This window comes from Protopterus annectens, chromosome 7.part0 (genome assembly GCF_019279795.1).
Source record: "Protopterus annectens isolate FY-2018-M chromosome 7.part0, PAN1.0, whole genome shotgun sequence".
NCBI classification, from domain to species: Eukaryota; Metazoa; Chordata; order Ceratodontiformes; family Protopteridae; genus Protopterus; species Protopterus annectens.
Genome location: NC_056739.1, coordinates 683,523,148 through 683,541,663, shown reverse-complemented (window position 1 = coordinate 683,541,663; position 18,516 = coordinate 683,523,148).

Here is an 18,516-nt window from a genome sequence, read left to right as displayed (position 1 = left end):
TAACCCACACCCACAGAGGATATGATTCTCACCCAAAGACACACGCACATGCACGCACACACACACACACACACACACACACACACACACACACACACACACACACACACACACACACACACACACACACACACACACACACACACACACACACACACACACACACACACACACACACACACACACACACACACACATACACACACACACACTCTCTGATGTGAGTCCCACACACACACAATTTCACATACTGAGATTAGACCCCCTACCTATCTAGTTATCTATACTACAGTGCTACGTAGTTATCACGCATGCCATGGAGCTTATAGAATTTAACAGTGTCACAAATTATGTCTAAGGTGATTACATCAAGAGCCCTTGTAAAGTATGGCAATGGGAAATGCACTGGGTGGGAAGGGCATCAAAATACATCACCTTACAAACATGCACATGTACAGACACCTTCACATGCACACACATTTGCCATGACTGAGTGTAGAGCCCCTGCCTATCTAGTCATCTGTTCTATACTGTTACAGAGTTATTACATGCACCATGAAGCTTATAAGGCTGAGTGCTGTCCAAGGTACTTCTAAGGTCAATGACATCAGCAGGACTGCTAAAGTAGGGCACTGAGAAGTGCTGTGGGTGGGAAAGTCCTCAAAATACTTCAACCTACAAATATACACACTCTTGCACACACACTTACACAGACACACATTTGCTGGCCCTAAGAGTAGAATCCCTGCCTATCCAGTTATTTGTACTATAGTGTTATGCAGTTATCTCACATGCTAAAGAGCTGACAACTTCCCAAAGGTTTTTCTAAGGTGAATGACATCAGTAGGACTGCTAAAGTAGGGTACTGGGTGGAAAAGTCCTCATAAAACTTCATCCTACAAACATACATACACATTTGCTGGACCTGAGAGTAGAACTCCTGCCTTTTTAATTATATGTACTATAGTGTTACACAGTTATTGCAAATGCTACAGAACTTACAGGGCTGATAATTTTCCAAAGGTGATCCTAATGTGAATGACATCAGCTGGACTGCTAAAGTAGGTTACTAGGTGGGAAAGTCCTCAAAATACTTCATCCTACAAACATACACTTATACACACATTTGCCAGACCTGAGAGTAGACCCCCTGCCTATCTAGTTACTTGTACTACAGTGTTACACAGTTATTGCACATGCTGCACAGCTTATGGGCTGACAACTTCCCAAAGGTGCTTCTAAGGTGAATGACATCAGCAACACTGCTAAAGTAGGGCACTGTGTGGGAAAGTCCTCAAAATACTTCATCCTACAAACATACACACACATACATGTGCAGGACCTGAGAGTAGGACCCCTACCTATCTATTTATTTGTACTACAGTGTTACAAAGTTATTTGCACACACTACAGAGCGTACAGGGCTGACAACTGCCCAAAGGTGCTTCTAAGGTGAATGACATCAGAAGGCCTGTTAAAGTAGGGCACTGGGTGGGAAAGTCCTCAAAATCCTTCCTCCTACAAACATAAACAGACACACACATTTGCCAGACCTGAGAGAAGAATCCCTGCCTCTCTAGTTAGTTGTACTATAGTGTTATACAGTTATCACACTCACTACAGAGCTTACAGGGCTGACAACTTCCCAAAGGTGCTTCTAAGGTGAATTACACCAGCAGGACTGCTAAAGTAGGGCACTATGTGGGATAATCCTCAAAATGCTTCATCCTACAAACATATACACTTATGCATACACACACATATTTGCAAAACCTGAGAGTAGAATCCCTGACTATCTAGTTATTTGTATTAGAGTGTTACACAGTTATTGCACATGCTATAGAGCTTACAGACCTGACAACTGTCCAAAAGTGCTTCTAATGTGAATGATATCAGCAGGACTGCTAAAGTAGGGCACTGTGTGAGAAAGTCCTCAAAATACTTCATCCTACAAACATACACACACTTATACACACACATTTGCAGGACCTGAGAGTTGAACCCCTGCCTGTCTAGTTATTTGTACTATAGTTTTACAGAGTTATTGCACTCACTACAGAGCTTACAGGGCTGACAACTGCCCAAAGGTGATTTTAAGGGGAATGACATTAGCAGGACTGCTGAAGTAGGGAAATGGGAAGTGTTGTGGGTGGGAAGGTCTTCAAAATACATCATCCTATAACCATACACACTTACACACACTTGTACACACACATTTGCCAGAACTGGGAATGGAAACCCTGCCTATCTAGTTATTGGTACTATACTGTTACATAGTTATTGCACGTACCACAGAGCTTATAGGGCTTAGGCTTTGCAAAGGTACTTCTAAGGGGAATGACATCAGCAGGATTGCTAAAGTGGGGCACTGGGAAGTGTTGTATGTGGTAATGGCCTAAAACTGTTACACCTACAAACAGACACCCACTCACTCACTCTCATACACAGACTTACATTTGCTGGGACTGAGATTAGAACCCCTACCTCTCTAGTTATTTGTATTATAGTGCTATGCAGATATTGCATGCCCTATAGAGCTTATAAGGCTGATAGGTGTACAATGACAACCGCAGATCCTGTGCAGTAGGGCAATGGGAAGGGTACTAAGTGGGAACAGCCTCCTAATACTTAGTCCTACAGACACACACACACACACACACACACACACACACACACACACACACACACACACACACACACACACACACACACACGCAGGTGATGTGATATTACAACCCCCACTTCAGTACTATTACACAATGGAGCTCGCCTTTATGCTGGCACATGTGACTGGTTACAACCGGTATGTCACTGGCTGCAGCAGGGCATCACTTTATGCTATTCAGGGTATCCGTGTGTGTGACTCACTTTGTGTGTGTCCCCTTGTGTGTGTCTCTCTCTCTCTCGCTCTAGCACTGTCTGTCTCTCTTCCCCACATCTATGTGTGTGTATGTTTGACATATTGTTATCTGTTGCCCGTATATATGTCTGTGTATCACACACAACATATGCAGATATGTCACATGTGGGCCCCCTACAGCTAGCTGACGGTAATCCTGGCTGATGGGTGTGTGTAGCGACAGTTAATGTGTATACATCTGTCTGCATGCAAAGACATATATACACAATGCAGTTATATAGTCTGATGTGAGTTCCAACATGGCCTGTGATTCTCTAAGTATAGGAGCATCCCCAGTATGACCTTCTATTGTGAGAGTGGGACTCCATTCCAGAAACAGGTGTACTCCAGTTCAGGGTTGTGTGTGCTACAGCCATACCTCTCAAAAGTAAACAGGACTTTCCTGCAGTTACTGGGTTTGTTTTAGCAGACATTTTCAGTCACCTGAAGTCTGACACTGCAATGTAGTGTGTCATTACCTAGTGACAGACATCCTCAGATCATCACAGTGCTTTACCAGAAGAATATAAGATGTATAATGCACAGACCAATATTATGAGTCCGACTAGAGACATTTTTGCCCAAAAAGGCAAGTTGAGAGGTGTGGCTACAGCCAGTTGACTGTTGAAGCTGTGGAAGCAGTCCAGCAACTTGGTGATATACTGGCTGGGGATCTCCTGCTTCTGTGGTATTCTTCTTACCTGAAAAGTCATATCCTGGTCTGGCCATACCTCTGAAATGTACATTTTGTGGCAGATTGTCCAGGTGTAGCTGACATGCAGATTAGTTGGCACTGCAGTTCTTGGAACATGGCCCTGTCAACCACAGTAATGTACCTAGGACACTATGACATAACAGCTGGGAGTAAGTGCTGGCCACATCCTGAGGGTATTGACCACACATATACATAGCTCATTGACCCCCTGGATATTGTGGACATGCAAAATGTTATCTTGTAGATTGGGACAGGCCTGGCAATTTCTGTTGTGCTGCTATTTCCCTACAAACATACATGTTACTGCAGTTCTATGGGAATATGTGTGTTGGGGGGCACACCTGTCAACTGTACAAATTTGCACAGACTGTGCTCATATTTGGTTAACATTTTGGTTCCATTTAGTATAGTGTTGTGCCCTGTCTTGGGGACTAGTGGCATATCACTAAAGACCACAGGTCAGATTGTAATTGCACATTTTGAGTTTCAGCATTCTTCCCCTTTAGAGCCTTACTGCAACTGCAAAACCTGCTGTACTATCACTGTATAAAGTCTGGAAGGAGTTATTTCAGCATTTTCACCATTTGTGGGCCTTTGCCAGACATTTCTTAATAGTTTTCTACAGCTGGCTTGCCGGGTGAGACTGAAGGGTGAGCATGGGGCTCCCACACTGACATCCATGCCTGTGACCTATGACACCCCAGTTAGTTGCCCCCCCCCCCACATATACTGCAGCGGGATTTGTTACCTTGGGTACTACTGCATAGTGTGTAGAGACCAGTAGTGGGAAAACATTTCCTGGTGTCCCACATAGCTGTCAGTTGTCTTCTACTATCCCAGTAGGCCACCCCATCCCCTTGCATGCATGCAGGGATACCATAGCTATGCTAACAGAACATACTAATCCATTCATTTATTGTTAATAAGACTGACTTACCTTGTGCCTGTGGCAATTGTGAGGACAGTGTTTGTGGGCTGCCTATGTTGGATGCATGCTGTATACTGTCTATACATGGTAAGTTACAGGTAGTGTGATGTGTGTGTCATCCATTGCACTGTCTGTGTGAGTTGGAGAGAGGTGCCAGTCCCTGGGTCCCCACAGTGTCAGTGTGTGTGCTATGTGTTGCCTCTTTGCCAAGGCCAGGGCATGCCTCCATTTGCCTACAGGGGCTGGCTCAACAAGTTCCTCCTCTGAGTCCCTCTGTGCCTGTGGGGACCTTGGCAATGGGGGGCTGTGTGGCCCTTCCCCATGCTGTTCCTGCTGGAGCTGTTTCCCCAGGATCATATTGTGTAGCATGGCACATACTATGAACATGTGTGCACATGTGGCTGGAGAGTACTGCAAAGCTCCACCAGATATGTCAAGGCAGCAGAACCATGACTTGAGCATCCCAAACACATGCTCTACAATGATCCTGGTTTGTGCATGTGCCTCATTATGGCATTCTGGATTGGGTGTGTGTGCAATTCTGATGGGTGCCATCATCCACGGATCCAGTGCATAGCCAGCATTCCCCACCAGATCGCCATACGGGATGTCCCCACCAGCAACTGCCTGGTACAGCTGTGATGAATGCCAGATGTGGGAGTCGTGATAGCTTCCAGGGCTGCCAGCACATGCATTCATGATAATGCTCTGGGCATTGCACATAACCTGGCAGTTGATGGAGAGGAAGCCCTTGCAGTTTACATAGGCCTTACCCTGTTCATTGGGTGGTGCTTTGATGTGGATATGCATGCAATCTATCGCATCCAGTACCTCCAGGTAGTCTGCTACATGGTGGAAGAGACACATATTACTGGTCATCTCCTCACGGTATTGGGGAAGTAAATGTGCTCACTGGCATGTGGTAGCATGGCATACAGGAACTGGTGGAGTACCCTGGATGCAGATGCCTGTGAGACCTCCATCATGTCTCCAGTAGGTCTTTGGAAAGTACCTGTAGCTAGTATTCTTAAGGCTACACATCCCATTGTATCTGCTGCAATGGGTTCCCCTCTGTTAGCTCTGGGTCTGAGGTGAGGCCGGCACAGCTCAAGGATTTTCTGAAGTATGACTCTTTCCACCCTGTAGCACTCTATCTCCAGATCATGTAGCACCGGGTAGGTTACCCTGGGTTTGAACACTCTTCTCCTCCTCCTCAGTCTGGGGCAATTGTCAGCATTATCCTACTCACCGCCCTCAGACTCTAGCACATAATGATAAAGCAAAGCAATTGCTGCCACTAACATTTTCTTGATTAAAATTCCTCCACATGTGTACAGCAATAGTGCAGAGTTTGTGGGAAAACCAGAATGAAAGGTGTTTGCACAGTTTATACTGTTGTGCTGCAGATGCTGCCTGTATGATTGGCTGGCTATTATACATTCCACTTGATTGCTATTTTATTTGTACTAGATTGCTTTTATGCTGCTATTTCCCTTTTTTTTCTTTTTTCCCTTCCCATTTCTGCCCCTTTTAAGCCCTGAGGAGTGCTGAGGAAACCCGGTGCCCAAATGTAAAAAAATTCTGCTATTTCCGGGGTTTTTTGTTTGTTTTTGTTTTTTAGACCCGGTGTGTACAGTGCAAACCTGTTTAGCTAAAGTAAACACTTTGAAGCAGAAAAGGCCCTCCACTGGATACAAACACACTCTTCATTTCATGGAATAAGTCAATACAGCCTCAGACATACCCCCTTGCTTAGCTGTGCTTAGCTGAGCTCAAATGGGAGCTGTGGAGCTAAAATGTGCTTACACCAAGCATGACACACTCCCTTTTCATGTCAGCTGCTTCTCCTGCTTGCACCACTGCCTTATAGCTCCTACATGGTTAGGTGCAACCAGACACTGGTCTCCCATTTAGTGATTCAGTAAAATGTGTTCATTTGCATACCCCACTGCCTTAGTCCCTGGTTACACCACTACACCACAGCCTTCCTCCTTAGCAACGAGTGTTAACAGTTATTGTATTTATTCTGCATGCCATAGACTATGATTGCATAATGCAGACTTCACTTAAAATTGTCTTTTCACAGTGTTTTTGTCATTTTCAGCACAATCCCATTTGCACGCTGCTGCTCTATGCTTAAATGGCCGAAATTGGCTAAAAAAATGAAACTTTTATTTTCATATTTTTCCAACACTTTTCCATGTCAGTGGCCATATATTTGACCATTGGCATGCCTAAGGATTATAATACATGCTTTACTTCGAGCTGTCATGCCTCTGTTTTGATTTTTGCAGAAATGCATTTGGCTAGTAGCCAAATACATTTCTGCACCTTGCACTGTTCTTGCAGGGATGCCTGCCTGCTTACTGAATCGCTAATTCATCTAATTTGCATGGTTTTCACCAGCAAATGAGGTAATTAGCATTATTCAGTGGTGTCTGTGCAAGAATAGTGATAGCAGGCTCTCGCACAACCCGAGCCTTGTTTACTGGATCGCTCAGTGGCCATATTCCATGCAGCAGCTCCTACACTATTCCTGCATGGAGGAAAAACATTTATTGAATCCAGGGGCACCTAGAACTATTCTTGCACAGAGTGGTTTGTGTCCGTATAGCACAGCAACGTGCCTTGCATATTCATGAAGGCGCACTGTGATTCAACCTACACGGACACAAGCCATGAATGAGTGCAGGGGCATGTTGAAGTAGTGCACAGACATTGAACACACCCCCCCTGCACTGAGAAAGTGCCATACAGCACATTCTAATAGGATCTGGCATAATATTCGAGAATTACTCTAATATTATGTCAGTATTTCAGTGTCTGTGGACACTGAAATTAAATAAATGATCATTTCAGTGTCCATGGACACTGAAATATGCATGGCATTAGGCAAGCAATGCAGGGGATGTGTGACAGGTTCTGTGACACACTACCTGCATTGTGAAAGTGCTGTGTGACACCTCCACAACCTGCTAAATCAGGAAATGTGTCCAAATGCACATATAATGGGGAATAAATCCCTGAAAAGGGACACTACATAGATATTGCTCTCACAAACTTAGAAAGTTGATAGAAAACAGGTCATGCATTAACATAAATTACCGAAGGATAGAAGTCTGAAAGCAAATGTATGCCAATATTCCATGACAGCAGTCCATATGGACAAAGGCACAAATAATGGGGGGAAGACAATGAAATAGGGACACTTTTAAAAAACTGCCCTCACACACTTAGAAAGTTGACAGAAAACAGGAACTGTATTAGCAGGAGTCTCTGAAGGATATAAGCCTGAAGGCCAAATGAATGTCACTATTCCCTGCTTGCAGTCATCAGTGACTTGTCAGAACACTGCAATACTCGCTTATATAACATAATACTAATATTATAATTTTTTTTCTAGGCTAAGGAATGTTTAAGTGTAGCTAGGCGGATGTGCACGTTATGGCCCTCTGCCTACCATAGCTTAAACATCCCATAGTAGATAAATGCAAATATACAGGTGAAATTTCCAAGCTGAAATAGTATAGTGATTAGAGTCCCAGCATTATATGCAGGCATTTATGGTTCAAGTACCACAACAGGCAACTTATTTTTCTATGTGAAAATAGTGTTAAAATTATTTTTGTAAACTTAAATTATGTAGCAACTGTTGTTTTGTCAACCAGGGTAGTGTAGCTGGTGTACAATGTAAGTGTGAATGCATATAACATGTGAAACCACCCATGTACACACAAGTGCCCCATACAGTATAGTCACACGCCTTGCCAGTATAAGGAAAGCACATAGAGGGATGTCATGTAAAGTATATGACATACACTTAATAAATTAAGTCAGCCCTCTGATATATTTATAAAATTTAAAGTGAGCAATGGTTAGCAATGCTCAGCTATGCTTAGCAAGTGTAACTATTGCTAAAACGTGAATGCTAATCAGCAAGTAGCTCAGCTAAGTGGATTTGCGTACAGTTAAACACTGCACAACAACTTCTCCTTTAAGCAGTGTTAAAACTAACTCAGTAGGTTTGCGCACTGCTTAGAGGAGCTTAACAATTTCAAAATGGTCCAATGACTGCAAAGGGTGGGAATATTGCACTATTTAAATGGCACAGGTTGGAATACAGCCACAGTCTGTTAAAGTCCATCTGTGCAGATACAATGGTTGGTGTTGGAGAGGGAGTGTGCTTTCGGGTGCAACACTGGAGCAATTGGGAGTCCAGGGTCATGGCTGGACTCCTTGTTAAAAACCATGAGGAGAGACTGCTGCAGGGCCAGTACCAGAGCTCCCAATACAAAGAGGAGGCCTGGGACCATCTCGCACGTGACCTCACCAGTGCTACTGGTATGCCCCAGACTGGTGAGCAGGTATGGCACCACTATGCCAACCTAAAGCATAGGAAGGAGCACTCTTGGACCATTGGATTTAAGATGGATGGGCCCAGAATGCTCCAGTAGTGTATAAGTATCACTATCAAGTAGTTTGCAGAATATACTAGCCTGAGAATGTGATAGACAGATATGCATAATGTGTGTTTTTCTCCCCTACAGCTGCAGCAGAGAGGGCTAGTAACATGGAAGCCCATGGTAACAGACTGCTGAGGCTGTGCTGGCAGATTGGTGAGTACAAATCTATTTTGCAGTATTTTGTTAACATAGCTAAGGAGTACATTGCTTACTGCTAGTAGGTATACTGTTACTGTGTGAACCGAATAAATAAAAAAAGTATGATTGACGAATATTGGAGTACAATAAAGACCTTTAAAAAATGTTGTGTTTATTCTGGTATGTTGTTGTACACATATATAGAGTCTATACAGGTTCTTCACAGCAAATATGGCTGTGACAGCATACAATAATTGATGTGCATCTGTGAACAAGCTGTTAGGAGAAACTGTAGATGGTGTAGCTGTTAAATGAGATATAAATGAAATGTGAAATAAATACTGCACTAAGCCCTGAATCCTGAATAGTAATATGTCAAGTTTCAAAGTCTGTAGCATCCAACATTACCTTGCATTAACCTTTGCTTTCCAAGTTGTAGTAATCCAAATGAGTAATGCACAGTACAATAACTATCCGTTATGCATGCATCACAGAATTATAACTTCAGACTATCTAACCAAGAGACTATTAGGCAGAAACCATCAAACCAAGAAACAGCAGTTCCCCAGTAGCTCAGTGTGATGAGAAATAGCTTAGTTGTTACTTCTGCACATCCAGACACAGCTTGAATTCAGGGTGTGGTACTAAGATGTGTGGATATCTACACACAAGGAATCAGGATAAATGTAAAAACAGTCAAGTAGTGTTAACAGACATTTTCCCCACATGATTTACAAGTAATTAAATGTTGCCATAGCTGTATGAAGGGTATACTAATAAACTGTGTACACCTGTTCAATTGTCCCACCACATGTCTGCAAATGACAATAGGGTAGGTACATACAATAGGCACTCTTCTGAATCATACCTCTCAACTGTACAGTTATTCACTGAATGTCCAAGATATTTGTCTCAGATCTGTGGTCCATTTTACATAAAGTAGTAGTGTCATGACAAATCAGTGGCAAACCATTATAGACTGAAGTTAGAAAATAATGACAGGCATACAAGTGTCAGATGTCATATCCATCAGAAAAGCCATGTCCCACTCGTATGTATGGCTTTGGCCAGATCTCATGCTCTAAGATGTTGAGAGGTATGTTTCAGATACATGTCTCTCAAGTGTCATGCTGTCATGGCTAGTGGTCACTGCTGCAAATAATCTGGGACACAGATAGGAAACCAGTTGACATATGCCTGTAGCACACTCACATAACAGCAGTTCAGAGTACCCCTCCTGTACCAGATATGTAACCCTGACATGTACGAGTCCCCTCTAGTTATGTACCCAGAGATGTCACAGTCTGCTCATACCATTCCAGGCTAACAGTTTAATAGGTATGTTTGTACTATAGAAGCTATGACCATAGGTAGATGTAAAGTGAGGGCAGACCCATAGATTATTGATCAGTACTACTGTGGAAAGTAGAAGCATAAACAGTTAATGGATTTTCTGTCCCCCCCCCATCTACATGAATAATTATTACTCATATACTATGGGTATGTTGTGTTCCAACCCAATGTTGGGACTTGTGTTATATTTATTGTTAATATGTTTGATTGCTTGCATGGGAACATATCTTGTTCAAAGACCATTGTTGGTGGCCTGTTGCCATCAATGTTACTGGCATGTTGTTATGATGCATACTGTTGTTACATTTATGCACGTGTTCTGTTTGATATGCAACTGTTTCAAATCTGTTTTATGAGGTTAATTGGAACACTCATGCATGCTGTTATAACTAATCTTGAAATTTGTGTTTGGGAAGGCAGATCGCAGCAGATCCACCTGTTGCATCTCATCTGACTGTGGCACTGAGCCTCAGTACATCTAGGACCCAACCCAGATCTCCCTCTTTAGCTGGTCCTGCACCACCTTTGGGTGGAACCGTTGCAGGGAATGGTACCAGTCCCCCACCCCGGGACCGGGTGCAGAAAGGTGCCTGTCAGCCGCAGTCAGGTCCGGTGTTTGGTGTGCAGCATCCTTCGATCCGAGGTTGGAGAGCAGCTGCACCAGATTGATGTCCGCCTGGTGCACCCTGAGGGGCAGGCTGCCCTCCTGTCCAACCCCCATTGCAGCCACCTTTGGATGTAACCATATGGGGGCCTATGGGCTTTGGATTCCCAACAACCCTACCCATCAAATGTGTTTACCCCCTATGTGTCATATTGCCACCTGTCTGCTGTCTTGTCTGTCTTGTCTGTCACTCTACCCAACCTACCTTCCCAGACGTACCTACAATCCTTCCCCAACATCCTACTCTCACCTTAAAAAAAAGGGTATCTGTCCCCAAAAAAAATCCCCTCCATACATAGCTGTCCATTTTGCACACATGTCCACTGGACACATATAATCCAGTCCAATTGGCTTGATAACACATTTCTGTTCTCCTCACCCCTCTCTCTGGGGTTTGAGTGTCCAAATTCACCTCCAAATCATATACAAATGCACAAATATTGCTGTATAAGAAATGGACAGCTATGGACCTTCCCTACACCCATCCTGCACATCCCTAGCTATCTTTCATATTGTTTTTCCCTCTGTGTGCCCCTTTTTCACCACTTTCCTATTACCCCTTTTTCTTTTCTTTTAAAGAAATTAGCACAGGTGTAAGCATGAGTAAGCAGTAGTAAGCAAAAGTAACAAGTTTGAGCAATGCTAAGTGAAGCCAACACAGATTAAGCATCTGTACATTTAACCATGTGTTAGCATCACTTAGCATCATGCAAACCCATGCAAACCTGCTTACAACTGCTTAACACTGCTATAATCACTCTGTTTCCATCACCCACTGTTCTGCCTAGCAACAAAATAACCTGTACTGCCAAGTCTCAAACTCAGGGCCATGTACACCATAGCCAGAGCAATGTACCACTACACCATCTGAGATATAAGGATTGCAGATGCTTTTTCAGACATATCATGCAGTAGAATAATTCAACAGTAGGGAAAAGAGTCTGTAGAATCAGTCAGGTTTTGTATATATACATATATATACATGTATATATGTATGGAGATGCATATATATATAGAAAAAGATATACATAATATAAATAGAGATATACATATAAAAAATATATATATATATATATATATATATATATATATATATATATATATATATATATAAAGAAAAAAAAATATATATATATATTCATAACACGTAGTGGAGTCATACCTCAGAACCATACCTCTCAACCTCTTAATGCAAGAAATCTGGCCAAAGGCTGCCCAAATGGGGGGACAATGGGCCCAAACTAGGGACATTTTAAATATTGCCCTTATAAATGTAGAATGTTGCCAGAGTGACAGGGTTTGTTTCAGCATACATATTCTGAAGGATGTGAGCTCTGAAAGTGAAATATATGTCATCATTTACCATCATAATTCCTCAGATCATCACAGTGATTTACCAGGGAAATAAAAATAATGAATCTGCTGAACAGAACACAAATATGAGCAATAAACCTGGACATTCTGAAACAATCCATCCAGTTGAGAGGTAGGCTCAGAACCCCTCAATGCAATGAATCTGGCCACAGCCTGACAAAGTGGGGGGAGAAAGGCATGAAAATAGGAACATATCTGAAATACTGAAGTAGATAAGCTGACACAGTTGCTGCAGTAACATCCTCCTCTCTGTCCTAACATATATTGACTAAATAGCACAAGTCCAAAACTAAATTACTTTTCACTACTTAACAACTTAAACCCTCACATCATCCCACTGATGTGTCAGAAATAAACAACACTTATGGGGGCCAGGCAACAGTGCATCCTACAAATATCTGGACATAACATCACATTAAGGAAACTGCACTCAGATGCTAAGCATGTCACCAAGCACCATCCAAACTATAGTCAGACTGACACAACACTTACCCAAATCCACTAGGGGGAATTATGCATGTATTTGCAAATTTATCAGGCATTACATGGATGTAACAGCACCCCCAATCAATTTAACCACAGTTACAGTAACATGCTGGTAAGCCAAATGAACAGTACACTATAAGGACTGTGTAAACAAAAACATCTCAACATGTTTGCCACTCACACACTACCCCTACATATGCTGGCCCAGTTCACAGTGTAGTATGATCCCTGACCATGGTATGGGACATGTCTCAGTCTGCTCCTACAAACATATACAGCTGATAGACCACCAGAAACTGGAGCAGCATGCACAGCCAGATAAAAAAGGAGCCATAATACATACATCCACACTCCCGTCTCCCTACACAGTCCAAATAACACTGTCACACTAAGTGTAGCATGCTACACAATCCTGACAGTCTCTCAACCGTTGCCAGAAATACACAAACCTCTCAGCTGTTCAGAGTCCCACAGAATGTCCAGACTTTGTCCTCATATATAAGGCCTCTTGCACATAACATGTCTGGCAGTCTGATACATCACTGGGATGGTATCAGGAATGAAGGCACTAAATAATGATATACCCTACCTATCACCCTCTTACTGCATAACATCTGGACAAAGCCTGACATAGTTCGGGGACAGAGGCCCAAAAACAGGGGCATATGTGAAATATTGCTGTTATAAACTGAGATAGTTGCTGGTGTAACAGGGTTTGTTGTAACATATATTTTCTGAGGGATATGAAGCCATAAACACAAATGGATGATACCATTTACTGACTGCAATCCCTACAGCATGCTACTGATTTTACAAAGACAAAAAATGTCTGAGAAACACACCAAACAAGAGAGTCCAAAATCTGGCCATTCTGTGGATAGGCCTACAGTTGAGAGTTATGTCAACCACAACATAACACAACACTGTCAGAATTAAAAATCACACAGAAAAGCCATGTCCACCCAAACCCTGTTAAACTAGCATTAATTCAACTGTATAACAGCAGTACTTAACATTCTGTCCCTATGTCTAAAACATTCTACCCCAGTTTGTTGCACTGTCTCCACAGTTTTCATTGTAAGAGGTATTTCCAACTACCCTCTGTGATGCTATTGTTCACACACCTCCATGAAGTCCTCCTCACATGCAAGGAAAAGAGGCAATGCCCAAATAAAGTACTCATTTATAGGAGTGTGTTGCCATGCCATTGACTATAGGAATAACACCACAGCTGTTCTGCATGCAGTTCAAGTAGGGGACACCAATTGGTCCACAGGCCATTAGCTGCTCTTGAGCATTACCTACAAAAGGCAAGCTGTTGACTATGCAAAACAGATGTATACCCTACATCTGGGTGAGAGAGAGAGACAGACAAAGAAAGAATCCAAACAACACATATTGGAATAAAATCAACCATACTTGGGAAAAGAAAAGGTATGTCAAACAATAAACATGTAAAGGAATGCAGTAGGGGGTATGTAATAATGGGAAATAGGAAGTTCAACAAATATGTCTCAATAAGACTTGCTATACTTATATATTGCTGATCAGAACCTATGGCCATAGCAGCTGGGCCTGTCTGCAGTGATACATCACAGCTCAGGACCCTGAGTCACCCCAGGAAAGGATGGCTCACATATGACTACTATTGGAGTGTGTGTTAAACAATACTGACTGTGACACTGCTAGGCCAGCTAGTGGGATGTCATAGATATCCATATGTTAATTGTGAATACAACTATGATACACGTGTTTGTTTTAAAAATGTGAGAGACTTATACAGGGCATTTGCATAGTGAAATACTGTTGCAGATGTGTGTGTTGAACTGCATGTGATATATTGAGTTCATACCATTCAACTGTCCAGTGTCATGCATACTGGCCATATGTGTGCATCATATTTGTAGTCATTTACTCATAGAGTTGTGTTATGTCTGGCAAATCATTGGTAAGCTGTGAAGACTGACATTACAACATCTCCGTCTCTTTCTTTTGGCTGTTCCCATTAGGGGTCAGCACAGCGGATCATCTGTTTCCATTTCTTCCTATCCTCTGCATCTTGTTTTGTCACACCAACTACCTGCATGTCCTCTATCACCACAGCCATACACCTTATCTTAGGCCTTCCTCTTTTCCTCTTACCTGGCAGCTTCATAATTACCATCCTTTTCCCAATATACTCAGCATCCCTCCTCGGCACATGTCCAAACCAACATAATCCCACTTTTCTCTGGCTTGGTCTCCAAACTGTCCAACCTGGGCAGACTCTCTAACATACATATCCCTGATCTTGTCCACCCTCATCAAAACCAGTACAAATCTTAACATCATTAACTCTGCCACATCCAGTTTGGACTCCTGCCTTTTTGTCAATGCCACTGTATCCAACCCATATAACATAGCTGGTCTCACTTCCCTCTTGTAGAGCTTCCCTCTCATTCTTAATGGTGCTCGTCTGTCACAAATCACTCCTGACACTTCTCCACCCTCCACATCCTGCTTGTACTCTCTTCATCACCTCCTCCCACACTCATCATTACTCTGAACGGTTGATCCCAAGTATTTAAACTCATCCACCTCTATAGACTCTACTCCCTACATCCTCACCATTCCTCTATCCTCCCTCCCATTCACACACATATATTCCGTCTTACTCCTGCTGACCATCATTCCTCCCCTCTCTAGAGCATATCTCCACCTCACCAGATTCTCCTCAACCTGTTCCCTACTCTCACTACAGATCACAATGTCATCTGCAAACATCACAATCAATGGAGACTCCTGTCTGATTTTGTCTGTCAACCTGTCCATCACCACTGCAATTAAGAAAGGGCTCAGAGCTGATTCCTGATGTAATCCCACCTTCACCTTAAACACACCTGTCACTCCCACCACAGAACTCACTGCTGTCACACTACCCTTGTACATATTCTGTAGCCCTCTTACAGATTCTTCCACCACTCCTGACATCCTCATAAAATACCACATCTCCTCTCTAGGCACCCTTTCATATGCTTTCTCTAAGTCCACAAAGACACAACACAACTCCTTCTGATCTTGACTGTACTATTCCATCAACACTCTCAGAGCAAACATCACATCTGTACTGCTCTTTCCTGGCATGAAACCATACTGCTGATCACTAATCCTCACCTCCCTTTTTAACCTAGCTTCCACTACTCCTTCCCATAACTTCATGCTGTGACTGATCAATGTTATCTATCTGTAGTTACTACAGCTCTGCACATCACCCTTATTCTTATAATTGGTACCCAAACACTTTTTCTCCACCCCTCATGCATCCTCTCACTTTCCAAGATTACATTAAGCAATCTGGTTAAAAAGACCACTGCCATTTCTTCTAAACAATTCCATGCTTCCACAGGTATGTCATCTGGACCAACAGCCTTTCCATTCTTAATCCTCTTCATAGCTATCCTTACTTCCCCCTTGCTAATCAGTTGCACTTCCTGATTCACCATACCCACATCATCCAACCTTCTCTCTCTCTCATTCTCTTCATGCAACAGCCCCTCAAAGTGCTCTTTCCATCTGCTCAACACACTGTCCTCGATTATGAGTACATTTCCCTCATTATCCTTTATCACCCTTATCTACTGCACATCCTTCCTAGCTTATTCCCTCTGTCTAGCCAATTGGTACAGGTCCTATTCTCCATCCTTAGTGTCCAACCTTTCATACAACCCTTCATATGCCTCATCCTTAGCCTTTGCCACCTCTCTCATTGCCATGCAACTCATCGCCTTATACTCCTGTCTACTTTCTTCATCTCTCTGACAATTCCACTTCTTCTTTGCCAACCTCTTTCTCATTATATTCCCCAGTACTTCCTCACTCCATCACCAGGTCTCCTTGTCCTCCTTCCACTGTCCAGATGTCACACCAAGCACTTTTTTGGTCATATCCCTTACTAGCTTTTCTGTAGTTACCCAGATATTCGGTAACTCTTCACTGCCACCCACTGCCTGTCTTAACTCTTCCCTGAACTCAACCTCACAGTCACCCTTTTTACATTTCCACCATTTGATCCTGGGTGCTGGCGTCACATTCCTCCTCATCTTCTTGATAACCAACATCATCCCACAGACCAACATTCCATGCTGCCTAATTACACTTTCCCCTGTCACCACTTTACAGTCTCCAATCTCCTTCAAACAGGCCCTCCTGCATAGGAGATAATCCACCTGTGTGCATCTTCCTCCACTATTGTATGTCACCATATGCTCCTCTGTTTTGTTAAAATATGTATTCACCACAGCCATGTCCACCCTGTTTGCAAACTCCACCACCATCTCACCTTTTGCATTCCTTTGGTTAACACCATACCTACCCATCACTTCTGCATCCCCTCTGTTCCCTTCACCAACATACCCATTGAAAGCTGCTCCAGCCAACACTGTCTCACTCTTGGGTACAGTCATCACCACTTCATCCAACTCACTCCAAATTTTTCTGTCTCATCCATAGCACATGCAACTAGAGGAGCATATGCACTAACAAGAGTTATCATTACACCATCAATTTCCATCTTCATTAACATCACTCTATCTGACACTCTTTTCACCTCCAAAAATACTCTTGCCATACTGTTCCTTCAGGATAACCCCTACACCATTTCTCCACCCATCCATACCATGATACAACTATTTGGACCAGACTCCGATACACCTAGCCTTACGCCCCTTCCATCTGGTCTCTTGCACACACAATATATGAACCTTCCTTCTGTCCATCATATCAGCTAGCTCGGTCCCCATACCAGTCATACTGCCAACATTAAAAATGTCAGACATCCTCAAGGTATGTCTCTGAATGCAAAGGCTACTGTGCTAACAAATGACTTAAGTGTGATACAGTAATATTAAGTGTCACTAATTTTGGCCCATCGTCCCCCATGTATGTGTGGCATACTCCAGATGTCCTGCTGTAACAGGTTGACAGGAATGACTGACCAGCAAGAGTGAAAATACAGTGTGCCATACTGACATAGAACAGAAATTTATATCAGGTATCACCTGTGTACATCTATGTATGAGTAGGTGTACCTGACTGGCTCATAACAACAGACATGGGATGTAAAATGTCAGGTAAATAAGCTGTACATGTTGTACACGTGTGTAATCTCAGTTTCTGTGCATGTAACAGATTTAGATTTCTATAGCTACTGGTTATTGCATTGCCCTGACACAGACATGGGTACTAGAATAAACATGATTATCAGGCTAAAATTGGAAAGGTGTCCAACTGTGTTATGCCCTTGTGTCCATGCCTACTACAAACATCTATATGACCACCAACATAGAGGTATGGACTCAGCAATACCTTACTTGCAAAACCTATCTCCACCAAAGTAGAGTAATCCCCTTTGCTGGACAGCAGCAATACACAAGCCACATAATTGGTTGCTATATTGCCTGTACAGGTCAGAGTAGGAGCAGGCACCAACTTGGCAGTGAGCCAACCTTTGTCTGAATA